The sequence below is a fragment of the Nicotiana sylvestris genome, chromosome 1 (genome assembly GCF_000393655.2).
Source record: "Nicotiana sylvestris chromosome 1, ASM39365v2, whole genome shotgun sequence".
NCBI classification, from domain to species: Eukaryota; Viridiplantae; Streptophyta; class Magnoliopsida; order Solanales; family Solanaceae; genus Nicotiana; species Nicotiana sylvestris.
In genome coordinates, this window is record NC_091057.1 from 39,191,628 (window position 1) to 39,213,184 (window position 21,557).

The 21,557-nt window shown below is 40.0% G+C and overlaps 1 pseudogene; it reads right to left on the reverse strand.

The window, feature by feature from the left end:
* Window positions 1-8,113: 8,113 nt before the first annotated feature.
* LOC104240677 (9-cis-epoxycarotenoid dioxygenase NCED6, chloroplastic-like) lies at window positions 8,114-20,699 on the reverse strand (annotated as a pseudogene).
* Between the last annotated feature and the right edge of the window lie 858 nt (window positions 20,700-21,557).

The following is a 21,557-nucleotide window of genomic DNA, read 5'->3' on the forward strand; positions in this document are numbered from 1 at the left end:
TTTGGCATATGTTCGTGATTCTAGCGCTGAGGTTCCTTCTATTGATTCTGTGCCCGTTGTTCGTGAGTTTCCTGAGATTTTCCCTTCAGACCTGCCAGGTATACCACTCGACAGGGATATTGACTTTTGCATTGATTTGGCTCCGGGCACTCAGCCCATTTCTATCCCGCCGTATCGTATGGCCCCACCAGAGTTGAAAGAGTTGAAGGAGCAATTGCAAGACTTGCTTGAGAAGGGTTTCATTAGGCCGCGTATTTCGCCTTGGGGTGCGCCGGTGTTGTTTGTTAAGAAGAAGGATGGATCGATGAGAATGTGTATTGATTACCGACAGTTGAACAAGGTTACAATCAAGAATAAGTATCCATTGCCGAGGATTGATGATTTGTTTGATCAGCTTTAGGGTGCCAAGGTATTTTCAAAGATTGACTTGAGATCTGGCTACCATCAGTTGAGGATTCGGGCATCCGATGTCCCTAAGACAGCTTTCCGCATGCGGTATGGGCATTATGAGTTCTTGGTGATGTCATTCCGGTTGACAAATTCCCCAGCAGCTTTTATAGATTTGATGAACCGAGTGTTCAGGCCTTAATTGGATTCGTTCGTGATAGTCTTCATTGATGATATTTTGATCTATTCCCGTAGCCGGGAGGAGCATGAGCAGCATCTTAGAGTGGTTCTTCAGACCTTGAGGGATAGTCAGTCATATGCTAAGTTCTCGAAGTGTGAGTTCTGCTTGAGTTCAGTTGCATTTCTGGGTCATGTTGTATCAGCATATGGTATTCAGGTTGATCCGAAGAAGATTGAGGCAGTCAAGAACTGGCCTAGACCAACATCATCTACCAAGATTCAAAGTTTCTTGGGATTGGCAGGCTACTATCGTCGGTTCGTGGAGGGGTTTTCATCTATCGCAGCCCCGATGACTAGGTTGACCCAGAAGGGTGCCCAGTTCAGATGGTCAGACGAGTGTGAGGCGAGCTTTCAGAAGCTCAAGACAACTCTGACTATGGCACCGGTATTGGTTCTACCCACAGGTTCAGGGCCTTATACGGTTTATTGTGATGCGTCTCGTATTGGGCTTGGTGTAGTATTGATGCAGGATGGAAGGTCATTGCCTATGCTTCGCGGCAGTTGAAGATTCATGAGAAGAACTATCAGGTTCATGATTTGGAGTTGGCTGCCATTGTTCACGCATTGAAGATTTGGAGGAATTATCTATATGGCATGGCATGTGAGGTGTTCACGAATCACAAGAGCCTTCAGTATTTGTTCAAGCAAAAGGAGTTGAATTTGAGGCAGAGAAGGTGGTTAGAGTTGTTTAAAGATTATGATGTCACCATCTTATATCATCCGGGAAAGGCCAATGTAGTAGTCGATGCCTTGGGTAGGAAGTCAGCCAGTATGGGCAGTCTTGCTTATATTCCGATCGGTGAGAGGCTGTTTGCTTTGGATGTTTAGGCTTTGGACAAACGGTTTGTGAGGTTTGATGTTTCTGAGCCTGGTCGTATGTTAGCTTGCATAGTCTCTCGCTCTTCGTTATTGGAGCGTATCCGAGATCGGCAGTATGGTGATCCCCATTTGTGTGTCCTCAAAGACACGGTGCAGCACGGAGGTGCCAAGCAGGTTACATTAGGTGATTATGGAGTTTTGAGATTGCAGGGTCGAGTTTGTGTGCCTAATGTGGATGGGCTTCGAGAGTTGATTTTAGATGAGGCCCAAGTTCCCGGTACTCTATTCATCCGGGCGTCGCGAATATGTATCAGGATTTGTGGCAGCATTATTGGTGGCGGAGAATGAAGAAGGATATCGTTGCGTATGTGGATCGGTGATTGAATTGTCATCAGGTTAAGTGCGAGCATCAGAGGCCCGGTGGTTCATTTCATAGGATAGAGCTTCCCGATTGGAAGTGGGAGTGGATCACTATGGATTTCGTTGTTGGACTCCCACAGACTCAGAGGAAGTTCGATGCAGTGTGGGTTATTGTTGATAGGCTGACCAAGTCAGCGCATTTCATTTCTGTGGCAGTCTCCTATTTTTCTGAGAGGTTAGTCGAGATCTATATTCGGGAGATTGTTCGTCTTCATGGTGTTCCCGAGTCTATCATTTCGGACCGAGGTACGCAGTTTACCTCATGCTTCTGGAGAGCAGTTCAGCAAAAGTTGGGCACACGGGTTGAGTTGAGCACAACATTTCATCCTCAGATGGACGGGCAGTCCGAGCGGACTATTCAGATTTTGGAGGATTTGCTCCGAGCTTATGTCATTGACTTTAGAGGCTCGTGGGATCCGTTTTTGCCTTTAGCAGAGTTTGCCTACAACAACAGGTACCAGTCGAGTATTCAGATGGCTCCGTATGAGGCTTTATATGGTAGGCGGTGTCGGTCTCCGATTGGATGGTTTGAGCCGGGTGAGGCTCGGTTATTGGGTTCGGATCTGGTTCAGGATGCCTTGGACAAGGTCAGGATCATTCAGGATAGGCTTCGTACAGCTCAGTCCAGGCAAAAGTGCTATGCCGACCGCAAGGTTCGAGATTTGACTTTCATGGTCGGTGAACGGGTATTGCTTCGAGTGTCGCCTATGAAGGGCGTGATGAGATTTGGGAAGAAGGGCAAGCTTAGCCCTAGGTTCATTGGCCCGTTTGAGATTCTTGATCGAGTGGGAGAGGTGGCTTATAGACTTGCATTGCCGCCGAGCTTATCAGCCTTGCATCCATTGTTTCATGTGTACATGCTTCAGAAATATCACGGCGTTCCATCCCACGTATTAGATTTTAGCACTATCCAGTTGGACAAGGACTTGTCTTATGAGGAGGAACCGGTAGCTATTCTAGACCGGCAGGTTCGTCAGTTGAGATCGAAGAGTTTTTCTTTTGTTCGTGTTCGGTGGAGAGGTCAGTCTCCTGAGGCATCAACCTGGGAGTCCGAGTCTGATATGTGTAGCCGTTATCCCATCTTTTCCCTGACTCAGGTACTTCCTTCTTCTGTCCGTTCGAGGACGAACGATTGTTTTAGAGGTGGAGAATGTGATGACCCAAAAGGTCATCACTTGTTTTAAAATGAAATTTCGTGTTCCGAGGCCTTAGAAAACTCTCTTAGTATCACCTCGATTTGCGTGCGCAGTTCGGACGCGTAGCCGGAAAGCCTAAATGTGAAAATCTATGAAAATGATAAATTTTGACTATAAAATAAGTTAATTTGACTTTGGTCAACGTTTTGGGTAAACGGACCCGAATCCATGATTTGATAGTCTCTGAGGGTCGTTGGAAAATATGGGACTTGGGCGTATGCCCAGAATCGAATTCCGAGGTCCCAAGCCCGAGAAATGAATTTTTTAAGAAAATTATTTTCTGAAATTGTTTATAAGGTTTGGAAATGAATTATAATTAGAACATGTTGGTATCGGGACCGTATTTTGGTTCCAGCGCCCGGTACAGGTCTTATATATGATTTAAGATAATTTATGAAGTTTGGTAAGAAACAGAATCCATTTGACGTGATTCGAACCTTGAATGCAAATTTGATGTTTAAATGAGTTTTGAGAAATTTCATTGATCTTGAGGTCTAATTCGATGTTCATGATATAATTTTGGTGATTTGAGTACACGAATAAGTCCGTAGGATGTTTTTGAGGTTGTGTGTATATTTGGTTTGGAGCCCCGAGGGCTCGAGTGAGTTTTGGATAGGCCACGGGGTGCATTTTGGACTTAGAAAAATTGCAGGTTTTTCACTAGTGTGTTCAGGCCTGCAGGCTTCGCATTTGGGAAGCCTGACTTGCAAATGCGAGTTCGCAATTGCGAAGGCTAAGTCGCAAATGCGAAACAGCCCAGGCCACTCTTCCTCGCAAATGTGAAGCACCCATCTTGGGCCAGTTATCGCAATTGCGAACTATTGTTCGCATTTCCCTTCTCGCAATTGCGAGTCCCCTTTCGCATTTACCAACCCAGCAGAGGTCGGGGTTCGCAATTGCGAACCCCTGTTCACAATTCCCACATCTGAGACCTGCAACTTTTATTGCGAACCCCTGTTCACAATTCCCACATCTGAGACCTGCAACTTTTATACTTAGACGATTTTAAACCCATTTTTCACATCTTTTCAAAACACAAACTTCTTTGGGCGATTTTCCAAGAACAACTCTTCTTCCAAATCGATTGTAAGTTAATTTTAACTCATTTCCTTCAATCATTAACATCTTTTAACATGATTTTAACCTAAAATCAATTATTTTCATGGGGAAATTGGGTGTTTTGAGTAGAACCTAGGTTTTTCAATAATTGGGGATTTGGACCTTGATTTGATGTCCGATTTCAAAACAAATTATATATTTGGGTTCGTGGGGGAATGGGTGATCGGGTTTTGGTTCGAACCTTGGGTTTTGACCATGTGAGCCCGGGGGAGATTTTTAACTTTTTGGGTAAAACTTTAGAAAACTCATTTTCATGCATTGGGGTTGATTCATTTAGCGTTTATTGATGTAATTAAGTAACTTGTGACTAGATACGAGAGAATTGGTGGTGGAATCAAGGGGTAGTTGGGCCCCATATTATATTGTTGGCGTACGCTCCAAATATTTAGTCCTGAATCTCATAAACTAGCTTTTGAGATCGAGTTAGGCGCAAAATCCATTACTTTCATAAGATCACGATAACCCTTGGCGTCCAAGTTGTGGTAGATGTAATCTTAGTTCCGCAGATTCAATTAAAACCCAATATTTTCGTCAAAACTTAAACCTATTGTCTCAAAAATAGAATGAATTAAACGCTAAAATATTGAAGGTCGAACCATCATATATAAATTCTGAATCTATATCTGCCGCCAAATGCAACATAAGTCACACTCGATTAGTTGAGTTACAAGGTGTGATTAAGCTTATAAAAAATTAAGACTGAGAGAGATAAAACCTACCTCCACTTAAATATGAAAAATGATTCCAACCATTATATATAACGCTGTTATTACTTCAATATGCTGATGGCAATTAATTTTTAAAGAAATGGAGCGAAAACTATATATTGAACTAATTCATAGAAAATTAGACATTATATTCATAAGAACAAGAACGACCATATACGCAAAGTGTACAAGGGCGGAGCTAGAATGCGACCTACGGATTCGGCTGATCAATCCAGTAGTGTAACGACCCAACTGGTCGTTTTGCTTTTTAGAACCCCGTCCTCCTAAATAAGACTTCCGCGCTTGCTTTAACTAATTTACGGTCTACGGGGATGGTTGGTTCGGGATTTGGAAGAGTTTGGGTTGAAATAGGCACTTGATTCCCTAACATTTTCTTAAAAAGGCTAAGTTTGACTTTGGTCAATATTTTTTTAGTAAACGAACTCGGACTTGTATTTTGATGGTCTCGGAGGGTCCGTAGGAAAATATGGGACCTGGGCGTATGTCTGGAATCGAATTCCGAGGTCCCTAGCCCGAGTAATGAATTTTTGTTAGAAATTGTTAAACTGAAATTCTAAGGATTTAATGAAATTGAATAATGCTTGATCATGTTGGTATCGGGCCCGTATGTTAATTTTGGAGCCAGGTACAGGTCCAATATAACATATAAGTCTTGTCTGTGAAATTTGGTGAGAAACGGGACTGATTTGACGTGATTCGGACGTTCGGTTGTAAAAATAGGAATTTGAATGTTCTTTAGGATTTCATGTGTTTGGTGTTGAATCCGTAGTTTTAGATATTATTTCGGCAATTTGATCGCTTGAACAAGTTTGTACAATGTTGTTGGACTTGTGTGAGTGTTCGGAGTGGAGCCCCAAGGGCTCGGGTGAGTTTCGGGCATAGGTTGAGGATGAAAAACACCCCGGATTTCTGGGCAAAGTTGCAGGTTTCACAAAGGTTAGGAAATTGTTCGCATTTGCGAGGTAAGGATCGCATTTGCGATGAAGCCTAGCTGGGGACAGTGGTCGCATTTGTGACGCTGTCTTCGCATTTGCGAACCCAACAGGGTCCGCAATTTCGATCCCTCTATCGCATTTGCGATCAAGGCAGAGGAAGGCCCAGTTCGCATTTGCGAACTATTTGTCGCAATTGCGACTTCGGAGGCCTGGTCACAGCTTTTAAAAATAGGACTTAGGCCATTTATTTCATTTCACTTCTACACTTAGGCGATTTGGGAGCTTTCAAAGAGGGGATCTCAACCTAGCATTGTGAGGTAAATTATTTCTACTGAATGTGAGTTTAATACTTGGGTTTTGGGTAGATTAACACACTAAAATTAGTGAAAATTATGGGATTTGGGTGAAAACATAGGGTTTTGATAAAGGCAAGATTTAACCACGAAATTTGTTATGGAATGGAGTAAAAATCATATATTCTTCATCCTTAGGCTATGGGTAACAACTTTCTTCAAAAATTTTCGAAATCCGGGCATGTGGGCCCTGGGTAGAATTTTAGGAATCTTGTAATTTAGGTTGGGGAATCACCCTAATGGTTGAGATATGAACTTTTAAGCCTATATTGATTAATTTCTATAATATTTGGATAGTCTAGGAGTGTGTGGCACCAAATTGAGGGTTTGGGCTTAAGCTTGGACCGGAAAGTAGGTCGTGAAGCGAGGTAAGTCTCCTTTTTAACCTTGTAAGAGAGAATTGTCCCCATAGGTAAAATAATTGAATAATTTGCCACTAAATGTGGGGGCTACGTATGCACTAGGTGATGAGAGTTCATACGTAGCTACTATTATGTTAATTGTCCGGGTAGTTTTGGATCCGTATCATGCCATATTTGTGAATATTTATATCCTTTCATGCTAATGAGATCACTTAGCATATGCTAGAGATTTGGAATGAATATATGTGAACGTATGCACTTGCTTGAACACTTGTATGAATTTATGTGAATATAAATGTGCCTTTATGTACCTTCTTGATGATAATTGATATTTGTGGATCGGGCCGATTGCCTCGGTAGAAATAAATGCATCTATGGTTCGCGCCATTCGACCCTCTGGCAGTGCACAGTTTCTTTTCTGTTGGACCGGGCCGTACGACCTCGGCATAATGTGCGCATGATATCTATGTGAAATCTTATTCATGACTTACCTTATTAAATGCCTCGAAATGTAAATGGCTAACTGCGATATTATCCAGGAAATGACCTATCACTTCTTGCTATAAATTGTTACTTGTTTGTGATATCCATGCTTAGCATAACACTTATTATATTATTTGACCCTAGTAAGTATCAAGTCAACCTCTCGTCTCTACTTCTTCGAGATTAGATGGGATACTTACTGGGTACATATTGTTTATGTACTCATACTACGCTTCTGTACTTAATTGTACAACATCTGAGGTAGGTACATCTGGCTACCAGTCTGATGTGCATTCTTGATCGTAGTCCGAGATTCCACGGTGAGCTGCTCCCTTCCTATGCCGTTCAGCAGCATGATGGAGTCTCTCTTTACTTTTGGCTGTCTACTCTATTCGAGATAGTAGGATAGATTTATTCTTTTGTATATTCTACTAGATGCCCACATACTTGTGATACCAGGTCTTGGCACACACATTGGTAGACTATTCTTTTGGGATTGTATAATTATTTTTGTACGTTACTAATTATCACTTGTTTTAAATTCAAATTAAGAAATTGTTGTAACTGTTTTAGTAAAGTAAAACTAGAACTTATTAATATTTCCGCGTTGGCTTGCCTGACAATGGTGTTGGGCGCCATCATGACCTATACTAGAATTGGGTCGTGACAAGTAGCTTTTGTCCAAACTATGTATTTGTCTTAGAAACTCATCAAATATGTACAATTTATTAATTTAGAACTCAATAACTTAAGTAAATTAGATTCTATAACTCATAAACTTCAAATCGTGGTCCCGCCTCTATGTACATCACGTCCTTTTCACACTAATCCAATCTTGGGGAGCAAAAGAATTGTGGATGAAAACTAAAGTTGTCCTAAAGTTTTGTAGTGTTTCTCGTGGTCTTCTTTCTTTCCCTTGAATCACAAATATAACAAGTCTCCATAAAAATGGAGGAAAAATGAAAAATTCCACAATTGTTAATTATTCAACAACTGATTTCTAGTCCAACCCCAAAAAACAGATAGCACTTGAAAAGTAATCAATTTTGCATACTAAAACTATTAATCATATTAGCATGAAATTTGTTTGTATAAATCCTGTGAACTAACAAATGTACCATGAAAACCATATGGCACTCTTTACCGAAGCCACTTGCTTTAGGTTTGAAGCTTTTATTATAACTAATTCAGATTTTTCTCTCCTCTCATCTCTCACATAGCTCATGAGATATCCTTCATCTTCGTTTTCTTCTTCTCCTTTACTTGGCACGAAATAAGGTTCGCCACCAAATCGTTCATCTCCGTAAAAGAATTTTGTAACATTTCTCATGACCAAATCGACTTTTGCTATGCCATTACATTTCGGCCATGGGTCAACTATAGCCATGAAGGCATACCGTATTTTCCTACCAAGTCTAGTCTTGTTTACTTGCCCTGCGTCTAGATTCATACCCGATGTCATGACCCGTTGGGTTGATTTGCCCGTTCTTAGGTTTAATCGGATCTCGGATAATTCACTTGTTAATGGATCATCACTTCCCAAAAAAATGGATTCCGGTGGACTTATGCATGAACCTATAATGACAACGGTTGCACCTTCATGTTCATCAACTTCTTCCCATGCATTGTTTAACCAAAAAATAGAATTTCAGTCAAAGCTAGAATTTAGAAGAACACGGGTTACTAATAATCAAAAGAATATGCAAAGGAAAGTAATTTGAAGTAATTAGGATGTAATCAAGAGAAAAACAGATAAATCAAAGTATATTCCGATGATATCCCTTGTCCCTACAATTGATCAGATACCTCCCTTTTATAGGTATCTTAAAGATATGCGTTTTTCCAAAATCATAATGAAGCTATTATGAATAATTAAAGACATTGAATGCTACATTACATAATCATTATAATCAATACAAATTCCTTAACGTATCCAGTATTTAATTCCTGTCAAATTTTGTATCTGCGCTCTTTACTATGGTCAGATCCATTCCTTTTGATTTTTGGATATAAATGACTTAAACAGGTACGGCCACCCGTGACTCTTCCTTTATCCTTGCTCGTTTCTATTGTTGTTCGTGCCTCTTGATTAATTGTAATTCTTTGACTATTTGACCATTCCACATGTCTCGACACGTCATCCTTATATAAATGTAATTTTTCCCAATACAGATAATCCCCCTACTTTCCATTTATTCATCAGTTGAATATTTGGGAAGTGGATTTCATTAAAACGAGAATATTTGTCACCATTAATATTATGACAAAATTGACGCTTCAATTGTCACTTCCATTTAATACTCCGTACACGTATCAATTTTTCATTGGTTCTGCAGTTTTTGCAGCCTCTTTCAAGGTTTTTACAGTTCCACTATTTACGAAGTGCCAGTTATAATAATTGTGATCCTTCCTTCACTGCATTTTTACCTTTGGCGGTCGATTATCAATATAAATATAACTTCTTCCCTTGTCTTTTACCTCATAAAGTTTTACTGAACACTTAATTTCCCCATTCTTTGTTTACTTCTTCTTTACATCATTCCTCTTCACTATGTCTTCACCAAACCCTCACCCTCGAGAAGTTTCCATTGTTGATTCTTTCCCCAATTCCCCTGTTAGGCATAGAAATGGAGGTAGGCTTCGTAGCTTAAGATTTACTCGAGGTGGTTCGTCTATGCCTTCTTCTAGTTCTTGTCCATCTTCTAGAACCAGAGGTTCCGTTTCTCACAAATCTTCTTCTAGGAGTAAAGAACCTTCTGAACCATTACGCGAACCTTTAGTAGAAGAGATAGTCCCTACAAAATTATCTTTTTATCACGATAGGGAATCTCTTAGAAACCAGACTGCCGCTTTAGATCGTGTCGATACTTACCCCACTCAAATTACTGAAGTTTTGACTCCTGTGGTTCATAAGGACTGTCATTGGAGTAACGATTTTCCCATTATTATCCCTAATCCGAATCAAAGGATAACTTCTTATTTAACTGAGTTTTCTTTTGTTTACACATACCCTTTTACTTTAGGGTTCAGACCAGCGATTGACCCAGTCATTCTCGAATTTTGCCGTTTCTTTAACGTTTGTTTGGGCCAAATTGGTTCGATCGTATGGAGGGTTGTTGCCTGTTTAAGGCATTTATCCACTAGATCCGAAGTTCCTTTTACTTTCCCCTACTTGATTCATCTTTACTCACCTAGGCTTTTTCGCAATGGTGTTTTTACACTAGTAGCCAGGAGTAAGAGGGTTTTAGTGAGCCCCGAAGATGATAAAGACCGCGGCGGGTATGCCCGATTTGTTGTTGCACCCACTGTTGGTTTAGTGGGTGAGGATAATGTTCCCTTCTCTGAGAAGTGGAATTTTGCACGTAAGTCTTTTAACCTTCTCGTACCTTTTTCCTTCAAGTTTGCTAACTTCTCTAATTTTGCCTTTGTTGTTTTTTTAGCTACCATGGGAGTTGTGGGGGATGTTCCCAACTTCCGTGGTTGGGTAGATAAATTGTTGAAGATCGCACCGATGGACGGTAGGTCTTGGAAAATACTTTTTAACCGTTTTGGTTGGAAGGTAAAGACTCATGGTAAGAATTTATATTTTGCGCCTTTCGTGTCTATATTCTCTTTTATTGCTCTAATTTATATCTTTTTTTCGTCAGGATTTGCTATTCGAGGAGTTACTGCTGAAGCAGTTGCGGCTTCTCGTGTTTCCTCGGGAACCCATACTCCTTCAGGAACCCATATCTCTCTAGAAAGAGCTCGGGAAATAGTTTTGGGTTCTTCTTCTGCAAAAAGGAAAGCTGCAGAAGAGGAAGACTCTGAAGAAGAGGGAGATGAGGGCTCCCTGGTGACAAGGCCTCGAGTTAGAAGACGCATCGTACCTGATGACGAAGCTGAAGTGTCGGTTTCTCTTACCGAACCTGTTGAAACTCCAATAGTAATTCCTGACAATGACGTCACTCCCCACGATACTCGTGAGTCTATTGACCAACTTTTCATTAGCGGATTTGGCCGTGAAGATGTAGGACCTATTTTAGACGAAGTACCCTTATCTTCTTTTCCAACTCCCGTGCTTGTGGTTCCTTCCTTACCTGCCCCAGCTATTTCCGTTCCTTCTTCTACTGTTTTCACCTATTTTCCGGCTCCTCCTTTGACTATTCCCCCTCCTATCGTTCACCATACAGAAGCGGGCTCTTCTAGTAGAAGTGTCGCTATAAGGCGGGTAACTATTGAAGTTCCTGTCGAGATGCATGGTTGGAGCCTTTAATCGGCCCAATTGAAAAAGCCAAGTTGGAGAGTCATAGTTCCCTGACTTTAATGAATGATATCGTACATGCTACTTTGAAGGTGCTTTCCTTCTCTTCCTTTTTTTTGCTTTATAATCCGACTATCTTTGAGGATTCTTACTTCTTTTCCCCTTTTCAGGCCAACCTTATTGGCACAGAAATGATGAAAAGAATTGCCCCCTTGGAGAATATAGCACGTGATTCTCATTCGGAAGCAATCAATTGGAAATAACAATTTCAGAGTGCACAGATTGATATAAAAAACTTGCAAGAGAACAAGAGTACCTTAGAGCAGCGAGTGCGGGCTTTAACTTCAGAATTGGCGGTTGCAAAAGCTTCTTTGAGCCAAGCAGAAAAAGATAAAGAACGTCTCGAGTCCTCCTTCTTAGAGCAACTATCTAAAACTAGTGAAGAAATCAGAGAGTTAAAAGGACCGAAAGGAAGTTTACGCTGGGGAGCTCGTGCAAAACTTGACTCAAGCACAAGAGGATCTTAGAATCTCTACTAATAAAGTACGTATTTTAGAATGCCCCCATGCCTCTCTTCAAGTTTCCCACAACTCCGCCTTGGCTGAAAATGAAGATCTAAAGAATGAGATCGCTGCTTGGGAAAAGTTTTATGAGATCCTTAAAGAAAAATCTGCTATCGAGACAAGTTGGGCATTTTTGAATTCTCGTCGTGATACCCTACTTGAAGCTGGTCAAGATAACTTCAACCTGGAGTTGGAGTTTGCTAAGATCAATGAAACCATGAAAAGGCTCAAAAAAACCCAGGACTTCCCTTCTCCTGTGTCTGAAGCTCCCGTGAATGTTGAGGCTGATATGGGTAACCCAATTCTTTCAAGCCCAATCGAATCTGTTGCTACAAGCCAAATTGAAACCGCATCTGTTGATGTAGCTGCCCAAATTGAACCCACTGTTGTTGATGCTCCTGCTTAGGTTCCTCAAACTTCTCACTGACCGGTTTTGAACATTCTAGTGACTTTGCTTTTGTTATGAAAAACTGTAATCAGACCCTTAACTTTATTTGAGGGTTGATTTTGAAGTCGTAAGTCCCCAAGTCTTTTATGGGGCAATCTATATAGATAGTCTCGTAGTTTTATGACTAAGTTTGTCCTTAGTCTTAGATTATTACATATTAAGAAGTTCTTCGTGTTATTATTATAAACTTTTGTTTCCTTTATTCTTGCCTTAATTTTTAAGGACTTACAGAATAATTTGCATTTTTATTCTTCGAAAATGCTTCTGTTATCCTCATGACTAATTAATTTGAACATGAGTTTTATAAAAGAGGGCCCTTTTATATTTCGACACTTAATGAAGTAGACGTCTCAACTTCATAATGGTGTTAACATACGATAAAAGAAATAGGAACACACATGTTTCTTTGAAATAACTTTGACAAGTTGTTATTGGAACTTATAATTCTTTACATGTATTTGAAGTACATCTATAACTTTCTCGTAACTGTTTTTCTTGTAACAGATTTTTACAAAACAAGAGTTATAGGTACGGGGTTTTTCCTTATAACCCATTTTAGTATATTTCCTTATAACTCAGCTCGTGGCTCCATCTCGTAACTTTTACTCTGCACTTGACTCTTTTAGGCTTGATTTTCCCTCAATCTTCTTTGCCTTCTTTATATACATGCCTATGTATATTATGTAGTCCCCCAAGTGTTTGAGTGTTGAAGTATGAAGCCTCGAGCACTTGATAGTTCCTCTCATTTGGTCCTTTTCCTGAAAAGGGAAAAACACACGGGACTCGAAGGGGCGATTATAGATGAAGATTGCATGCCCCATATTTATTTCTATCAGAATAGTTGTAACCCTAGGCCAGGAATTTTGGGTTACTCCGTGTGCCTTACAGGTCGTGACTCATCATTTAGTACGGGATAACTTTTTGCCTATCATTTAAAATCGTTAGTAAAATTTTAACAATTCAAAAATGAAATATAAAATGGTTATACCTGACCGTGGGTTTCCCTTAGAAATAGTATCTCTTTAAATGAACAGCATTCCAATGTGAAGGTAGTACTTTGTCATCCATTGTTTCTAGTTCATATGCTCCTTTTCCTGCAACATCACGAACTCTGTAGGGTCCTTCCCATGTTGGACTTAATTTTCCTGCGTTAGGTGCTTTTGTAGATTGAAAAACCTTTTTAAGCATGAAGTCCCCAATTTTGAAGAACCTGAGGCATGCTTTTCTATTGTAGTATCGTTCTATGACCTGCTTTTGTGCTGTCATTCTTATTAGTGCAGCTTCTCTCCTTGCTTCGAGTAAATCTAGGTTGACCCGCATCTCCTCGTCATTAGATTCTTGTGTCTCCTATGTGAATCGGGTACTCGGTTCTCCTATCTCGACTGGAATCAAAGCTTCAGTTCCATAAACCAATGAAAACGGTGTTTCTCCCGTACTAGTTTTCGCCGTTGTACGATATGCCCATAAAACACCAGGTAGCACTTCTGGCCAATTCCCTTTTGACTCTTCTAATCGTTTCTTAAAATTGTTGATAATGACTTTATTTGTTGATTCTGCTTGCCCATTACCCACTGGATGATAAGGCGTAGACATTATTCTTTTAATTTGCCAACTTTGAAGGAATTCCATGATTTGAGCTCCTATAAATTGAGGGCCATTATCACATACGATCTCCTTTGGTACGCCAAATCGACATATGATATTCCGCCAAATAAAATCTCGGACTTCCTTTTCTCGCACCTGTTTGAATGCACCTGCCTCCACCCATTTAGTAAAATAATCAGTGAGAACAAACAAAAACTTTACCTTTCCTTTTGCTTGTGGTAATGGACCCACGATATTCATTCCCCATTTCATAAATGGCCATGGAACAATGACCGGGTGTAATAGTTCTGCAGGTCTATGCATATTGTTACCGTACCTTTGGCATTTATGACATTTGGCTACGAAACTTTCCGCTTCTTCTTCCATTTTAGGCCAGTAATAACCTGCCCTAATTAAGGTTCTTACCAGTGATCTTCCACCTGCGTGATTCCAGCAATGTCCCTCATGTATTTCTCTCATTACATACTCTGTTTGCGAAAGTCCAAGGCATCTTTCCAAGGGACTATCGAACATTTTACGATATAGATTGCCTTGTTTTAAACAGTACCTAGCAGCCTTTCTTCATAGCACATAAGCCTTTTTCTTGTCATCAGGGATGGTTCCATACTGCAAAAAAGCAACAATTTCGTTCATCCAATCCCATGTTAAGTTATTAAAATTTACCTCACTCACATCAGGATCAAGAACTGAATGAAATAACTGTATCACTGAGGCATTTGCATCATTTGCCACGTCGGCTGCAGATGCGAGATTAGCTAGGGCATCTGCTTCAAGATTTTAGTCCCTGGGTATTTGTCTAACTTTCCAATTTTGAAATTGTTTTATCAATTCCCGTACCTTTTCCAAGTACTGATGCATCCTTACTTCCCTGGCTGTATAAGTCCCCAACATCTGATTGACTACGAGTTGTGAATCACTCTAGATTATAATCTGATTTATGTCAAGTTCCCGTGCCAGTTCTAAACCTGCAATCATAGCCTCATATTCTAACTCATTGTTAGTTATGGAATGACATTTGATAGCTTGCCGAATGGTTTCACCCGTAGGTGGTACCAATACGACCCCTAAACCTGCTCCTTTTACGTTAGACGAGCCATCAGTGAATAAAGTCCAAGTCCCTGGGTTAGCTCCATTGAATACCTGCAATTCTTTTTCTGCTTCTAACTGCATTCTCTGGCTAAAATCAGCCACGAAATCAACTAATACTTGTGATTTTATAGCAGTTCTAGGTTGGTATGCAATTTCGTATTCACTTAACTCTATTGCCCACTTAGCTAACCTACCTGATAACTCATGATTATGTAATATATTACATAAAGGGAAGGCAGTTACTACAATGATATGATGACACTGAAAGTAAGGTCTTAACTTTCTAGATGTCATGATTAATGCAAGTGCAAGTTTTTCTAACTGAGGATACCTCGTCTCCGCACCTAACAATGATTTACTTACGTAATAGATAGGGATTGTTTACCTTGTTCTTCTCGAACCAAAACAGCGCTTACCGCCACTTCCGAAACAGCAAGGTAGATGAGTAGTTTTTCCCCAGCCTTTGGTTTTGCCAGCAAAGGTGGATTTGATAAGTACGTTATCAAATTCCTAAGTGCCTGTTGACATTCCTCATTCCATTCAAAATGATCCTGCTTCTTAAGGGCTGAGAAGAATTTGAATCATTTTTCTGACGATCTAGAAATGAATCTTCCCAAAACTGCAATTCTTCCTGTTAATCTTTGAACTTCTTTCTTGTTTGAAAGTATGTCTGGAATTTCCTCAATGGATTTAATCTGTGTAGGATTCACTTCAATGCCACGCTTAGAAATAAGAAAACCCAAAAACTTACCTGAAGCAACGCCAAATGCACATTTTTCGGGATTTAGTTTCATATTAAATTTGTGCAAAATCGAAAATGTGTCGGATAAGTGTGATATGTGATCTTTTGAGTACTGAGTTTTAACAAGCATATCATCTATATATACCTCCATGGTCTTTTCTAAATGTTCTTGAAACATTTTGGTAACTAACCTCTGATACGTTGCACCTGCATTCTTTAGGCCAAAGGGCATTACCTTATAACAGTAAGTCCCCCTTTCTGTTATGAATGAAGTTTTTTCTTCATCTCCTGAATCCATTTTAATCTGATTATAACCTGAATATGTATCTAAAAAACTTAACAGCTCGTGACCTGCAGTTGCATCAATCAATTGATCTATATGCGGTAGTGGAAAAGAATCTTTAGGGCAGGCTTTGTTAAGATCTGTGTAATCTACACAAACCCACCACTTACCATTCTTCTTCGTAACCACAACAGTGTTAGCTAACCAGTTAGGATACTTTACCTCTAGAATGGAACCAATTTTTAGCAATTTTCGGACTTCTTCTTGAATCACCTGATTCTTGAAAGTCCCTTGCTTTCTTTTTTTTTTTGCTTCACAGGGGGGTATGAGGGATCTTCATTTAGTTTATGAGTCATCACTTCTGGGGGTATTACTGTCATGTCAGAGTGGGACCAAGCAAAGCAGTCCATGTTAGTTTTCAAAAATTCAATTAACTTACCTTTCATCCTTTGGTCAAGATTGGCTCATACATAGACTTTTTTATCAGGCCATTGAGCAAATAACACGACAGGATCTAATTGCTCTACCGTTGTTTTGATATTTTCATTCTCTTCTGGTTCTTGAATGGTATTAGGCCTTGAGTCTACGTCTATTTGCCCTTGTTCAGTCGAGGCTTGTGCTGCGAAGTCCTCAACTGCCTTCTGTGATTGCTATTTACCTTCACTTCTGATGCTTGTATTTGCAACGGAGTTGATAGCCCTGGAAATATGTTGATCTCCACGAATTTGACAGATTCCCCATGGCGATGGAAATTTAATAACTTGATGCAAGGTCGAAGGAACACCATCCATTTCGTGGATCTAGGGTCTTCCAAGAATCATGTTGTAAGCCATCTCCATGTCTACTACCTGGAACTTTGTATCTTTGACGACCCCTTCAGCAAATGTGGTAAGTATTACCTCCCCTTTCGTGACAACATTAGAATTATCAAATCCAGATAGAGTATGCGCCTTTGGTATTACTCTATCTTCAGCTTGTATCTCATGTAGTACTCTTAGTAAAATAATGTTGACGGACTACCTGGATCAATCAAAACTCGTTTCACATAAGTATCATGTATAATTAAAGAAATTACCAGTGCATCGTTATGAGGGGTTGATACGCCATCTGTATCTGCATCATTGAATGTTATACTGTCTTCCTCTAAAATATGCCGCACCCGTTTCCCTTGGGTAATTGTTACTTTGGAAGTTTTGTTAGCTGCAGTATATGATATACCATTGGCGTCTTCACCCCCACTTATAACGTTAACAGTTCTTTTGGGAGAAGGTGGTTTTGGAGGCTCCTGCCTGTTCTTCATGTAAGCCTGCTTGCCTTTCTCACTAAACAACTCAGTAAGATATCCTTGTTTTAATAAATGATCAACTTCACTTTGTAAGAATCTGCAATCTGCTGTTTTGTGCCCGTGGTCATTATGAAACTCGCACCAATGGTCAGGGTTACGCCTATTTGTATTTGATCTCATTTCCTTTGGCCACCGAACCTTATCTCCCATGCTTCTCAAAACAACCACGAGCTCAGAGGTGCTGACGTTGAAGTTATAACCACCGAATCTTGCTTTTAAATTTATATCGTCATCCTGTGACTCTCTGTTGTTTCGCTCATTCCTAAATTTTGATGAAGAACCTAATTCTCTGTTTCTTGATCTATGATCGTACCTTCGACTATCCTGCTTTGACCGTGAGTCTTTTCCCGAAGGTCCCATATAAGTCTCGTACCTATTTTTACCGGACCTTTTTTCGGTCTCCGCCCGTCTCGAACTTATCTTTTTATCTTTTTGGAATTGCGGAACAATATCTTCCTCAATCCTCAACTTCGTGCTATACCTGTTATAAACATCATTCCACGTTGTAGATGAGAATTCTCGAAGGCTTTCCTTAAGTCTCCTCGTAGCTTCCGAACTCCTTTCATTCAAATTACTTGTGAAAACTATCGCTGCCCAGTTGTCAGGAACGCGTGGCAATGTCATTCTTTCACGTTGAAATCTGTCCACGAATTCTCTAAGCAGTCCAGAGTCCCCCTGCTTGATTTTAAAAATATCCTCCATTCTTTTTTCTACTTTTTGAGCTCCCGAGTGTGCTTTGATGAAAGAATCTGCAAGCTCAGCAAAAGAATTTATAGAATTTTCGGGTAAAAGAGAATACCATGTTAACGCTCCTTTGGTGAGTGTTTCACCAAATTTTTTGACTAAGACTGATTCAATTTCCTGCTTAGTCAAATCGTTGCCTTTTACACCCGTTGTGAACGCAGTCACGTGATCTCGTGGGTCTGTTGTTCCATCATACTTTGAAATATCAGGCATTTTGAACTTTTTTGGTATTGGGAGTGGAGCAACACTTGGCTTCCAGGATTGTTGCGAATATCTATCCATATTTACCCTTTTGATTATGGGCGGCACCCCGGGTATCTGCTCTATGCGCTCACTTTGCTCCTTGAGCTGTTTCTGCAATGTTAGTACTAAATCAGAATTAATGACATTACCTGGTTCTCTCTCCTGTGACTTACTAGGAGTTCCACCGCTACCTGAATTAACAAGTCCAGAACGAGGGTTTTCTATAGTGTTATTATTTGGAGTAGGTGTGGGTGTTGCAACAGGTAACTGGTTAAAAAGTGCCTCAACAGCTTTGTTGACCTGAGCGGCAATTAATTTCTGCAAAGCTTCATCAACAGCTTCAGCATTTTCAAATTGAACATACTCGTTTATTTGAGACCCATCAGGAGTACCCTCACGATATTACCGTGGAGAGTCTTGCGGAGTAGTAACTTGAATGTTAATATTCTGTGGACCTCCCTGACTTTGTTGGTTCTCTTGGTTTCTCGGGGTGTTGTCATTGTTATTCGACATAATTGATGCAACAAGGAAGGTCAAGTGAAAAGAAAATAGATTATCAGATTCCCGGTAACGGAACCAATTTGTTTAACCAAAAAATAGAATTTCAGTCACAACTAGAATTTAGAAGAACACGGATTACTGATAATCAAAAGAATATGCAAAGGAAAATAATTTGAAGTAATTAGGATGTAATCAAGAGAAAAACAGGTAAATCAAAGTATATTTCAATGATATCCCTTGTCCCTACAATTGATCAGATACCTCCCTTTTATAAGTATCTTAAAGATATGCATTTTCCCAAATCATAATGAGGTAATTATGAATAATTAAAGACATTGAATACTACATTACATAATCATTATATCAATACAAATTCCTTAACGTATCCAGTATTTAATTCTTGTCAAATTCTGTATTTGCGCTCTTTACTATGGTCAGATCCATTCCTTTTGATTCTTGGATATAAATGACTTAAACAGGTACGACTACCCGTGCCTCTTCCTTTATCCTTGCTCGTTTCTATTGCTGCTCGTGCCTCTTGATTAATTGTAATTCTTTGACTATTTGACCAGTCCACGTGTCTCGACATATCATCCTTATATAAATGTAATTTTTCCCAATACATGCATTCCACAAATGCATGCAAAAACAGTTGGGAACTTCGACCCACTTGATTCTCGATTCGTCATGGTCGTTTTTCGACAACACTCCGAATCGAGAGATTTTATTTGGGTCGAATACCATGGGTGACCTGTCCCGAATCATCCTGGATATCCCGAATACCACTTGATAATCCGGGATGATCACGTGATTTTCCGTGATGGCAAAGTCATGTATCATGGTGGGCTTTTGGAGGGAAATGGAGATGTCACGTGACTTACGATCGCACGCGTCGAATTTGAAGAATTTGAGGTAAGGTTTTTTTAACAAATTGTAACTTAACGTATAAAGCTCCCCTGTTGCGGGGTCCACCTTAGGATGTGCAATTAACGGATCGTTAATTTGTCCGTTAACATTGAACCGGCCATTTGTTTCAAGATCACAATCTTTTGTAATAGACACACAGTACGGGAGATCATCTTCTGACATGGCTAAAAGCCGGCCATTAAAATAAACCAAACCGGCGTTACCTACACCGGATCCTTTTGAAACATCCACTAAACCGAAGCTGGCTCGAGCTAATAATAGAGCAAGCTGAGCTAAACCCAAATGGCCATCCAAATTACCAATCGGTTTAGGAAAAACCGGTTTACCTAATTCTGCTTCTTGGACCAACCGGTTTGTGCGAATGAACCGGCAAGAATAGCTAGCTTTATTCCCTGAACCCAACGTGACGGCATGAATCATGTCGTCACCTCAAAAAAGTGATAACCTTTAATCGGTTTGAATAAAGGGTTAGCTCCATTTCTTACACAACACCATACAAAGTTGACGGAATCTGCCCTACTACTTCAAGTCCATGCTGAACCGGGCATTCTTGAACCGGTACAAAATTCCCTTGCAGCTGAATTTCCGGGTCAAGAGTCCGGTTCAACTTGTGCTTCTTTTCCAACTCCGTCAAAACCCATTTCTCCACCACGTCCAAGGAAGAAGCAGCAAGTTTCTGAAAAGGGTTCAATTTAGGCGGCTCGTACTCAACCGGGTTTAATGGAAATATCTTTTTCCCTGGCAACGGAGGTGTTGTTTTAGTATTTTGCTTTGAAGGGTTGATGAGAATTTTGCATGTAACACATGGAGAAATGTGGGGTTTGTGAATAAAGCTTTGAGAAAGAGGGGAAATATTGGTGGCTTGCATTTGGAAAAAAATAATTTGGACGAAAATAATAAAAGGAAAGAGAGAAAATTATAAAGAAAAGGAAGAATGAAGTAGTGGATTATGGAGAAAGACAAGGGAAATAAATGGAATTATATAGAGGTCGAAAAGGCGCAAATCAGAGTTAGAGGAAAGTCCGAAAGAATAAGAAGACATATGGTTATAACAAGACACGTGTGTAATTGAAACCCCCCAAAAAACTGTTTTTTTCCTTCTCTTTTCTTATTTTATTACAAAAGAAAAAGGTAAGAGGGAAATGAATGTAAAAAAAATTAAAAATATGTTTGTTCATACAATTTTGTAAGTTTTTTGAAAAAAGTTCGGAAATGAGTTTCACCGCCGTTACTATTCACGGCCCATAACTCCGGCGTCCGGCAAGGTAAGTTCGCAAGATTGGTCTCAAAAGAACCCCCTTCTCTTTGCGAACAATCCCCAGTTGGTTTCATCCTCAAATCCATAGCCATCTGTAACAAATCTTGATTTTAGATCGAGAGTCACTGTAGCGCCAAGTTTTTCCAGAATTTCAGCGCTGCTTCTTCTATTTTCTTGTACAAAAATGGTGAGTTAGCTTCAGTCATGGATGTGCAGGCCTCTCCCCAGCTTCATGCTGTGGGAGAGATGGATCCCAGCTCTAAAACAAATTCTTATGCTTCACTATTCTCGGCAAAATTGCAAGCAGTAACTAAAACGATCCTTAAACCTGTCTAAAATGTTCATGGACAACTTATGATACAATTTTCTGTTAAGGAATTGGAGGAATATGCAGTTGAAGAAGGTCTCCACCAAGCTGTGGTGATGAAGCTGTCATATGGTGCACCAGAATTACTGGAACTTCGTAAAATAATTCCAGCACAAATTGGGATTAAGGGTCGATGTTTGATTGGCTTGTTTGCAGT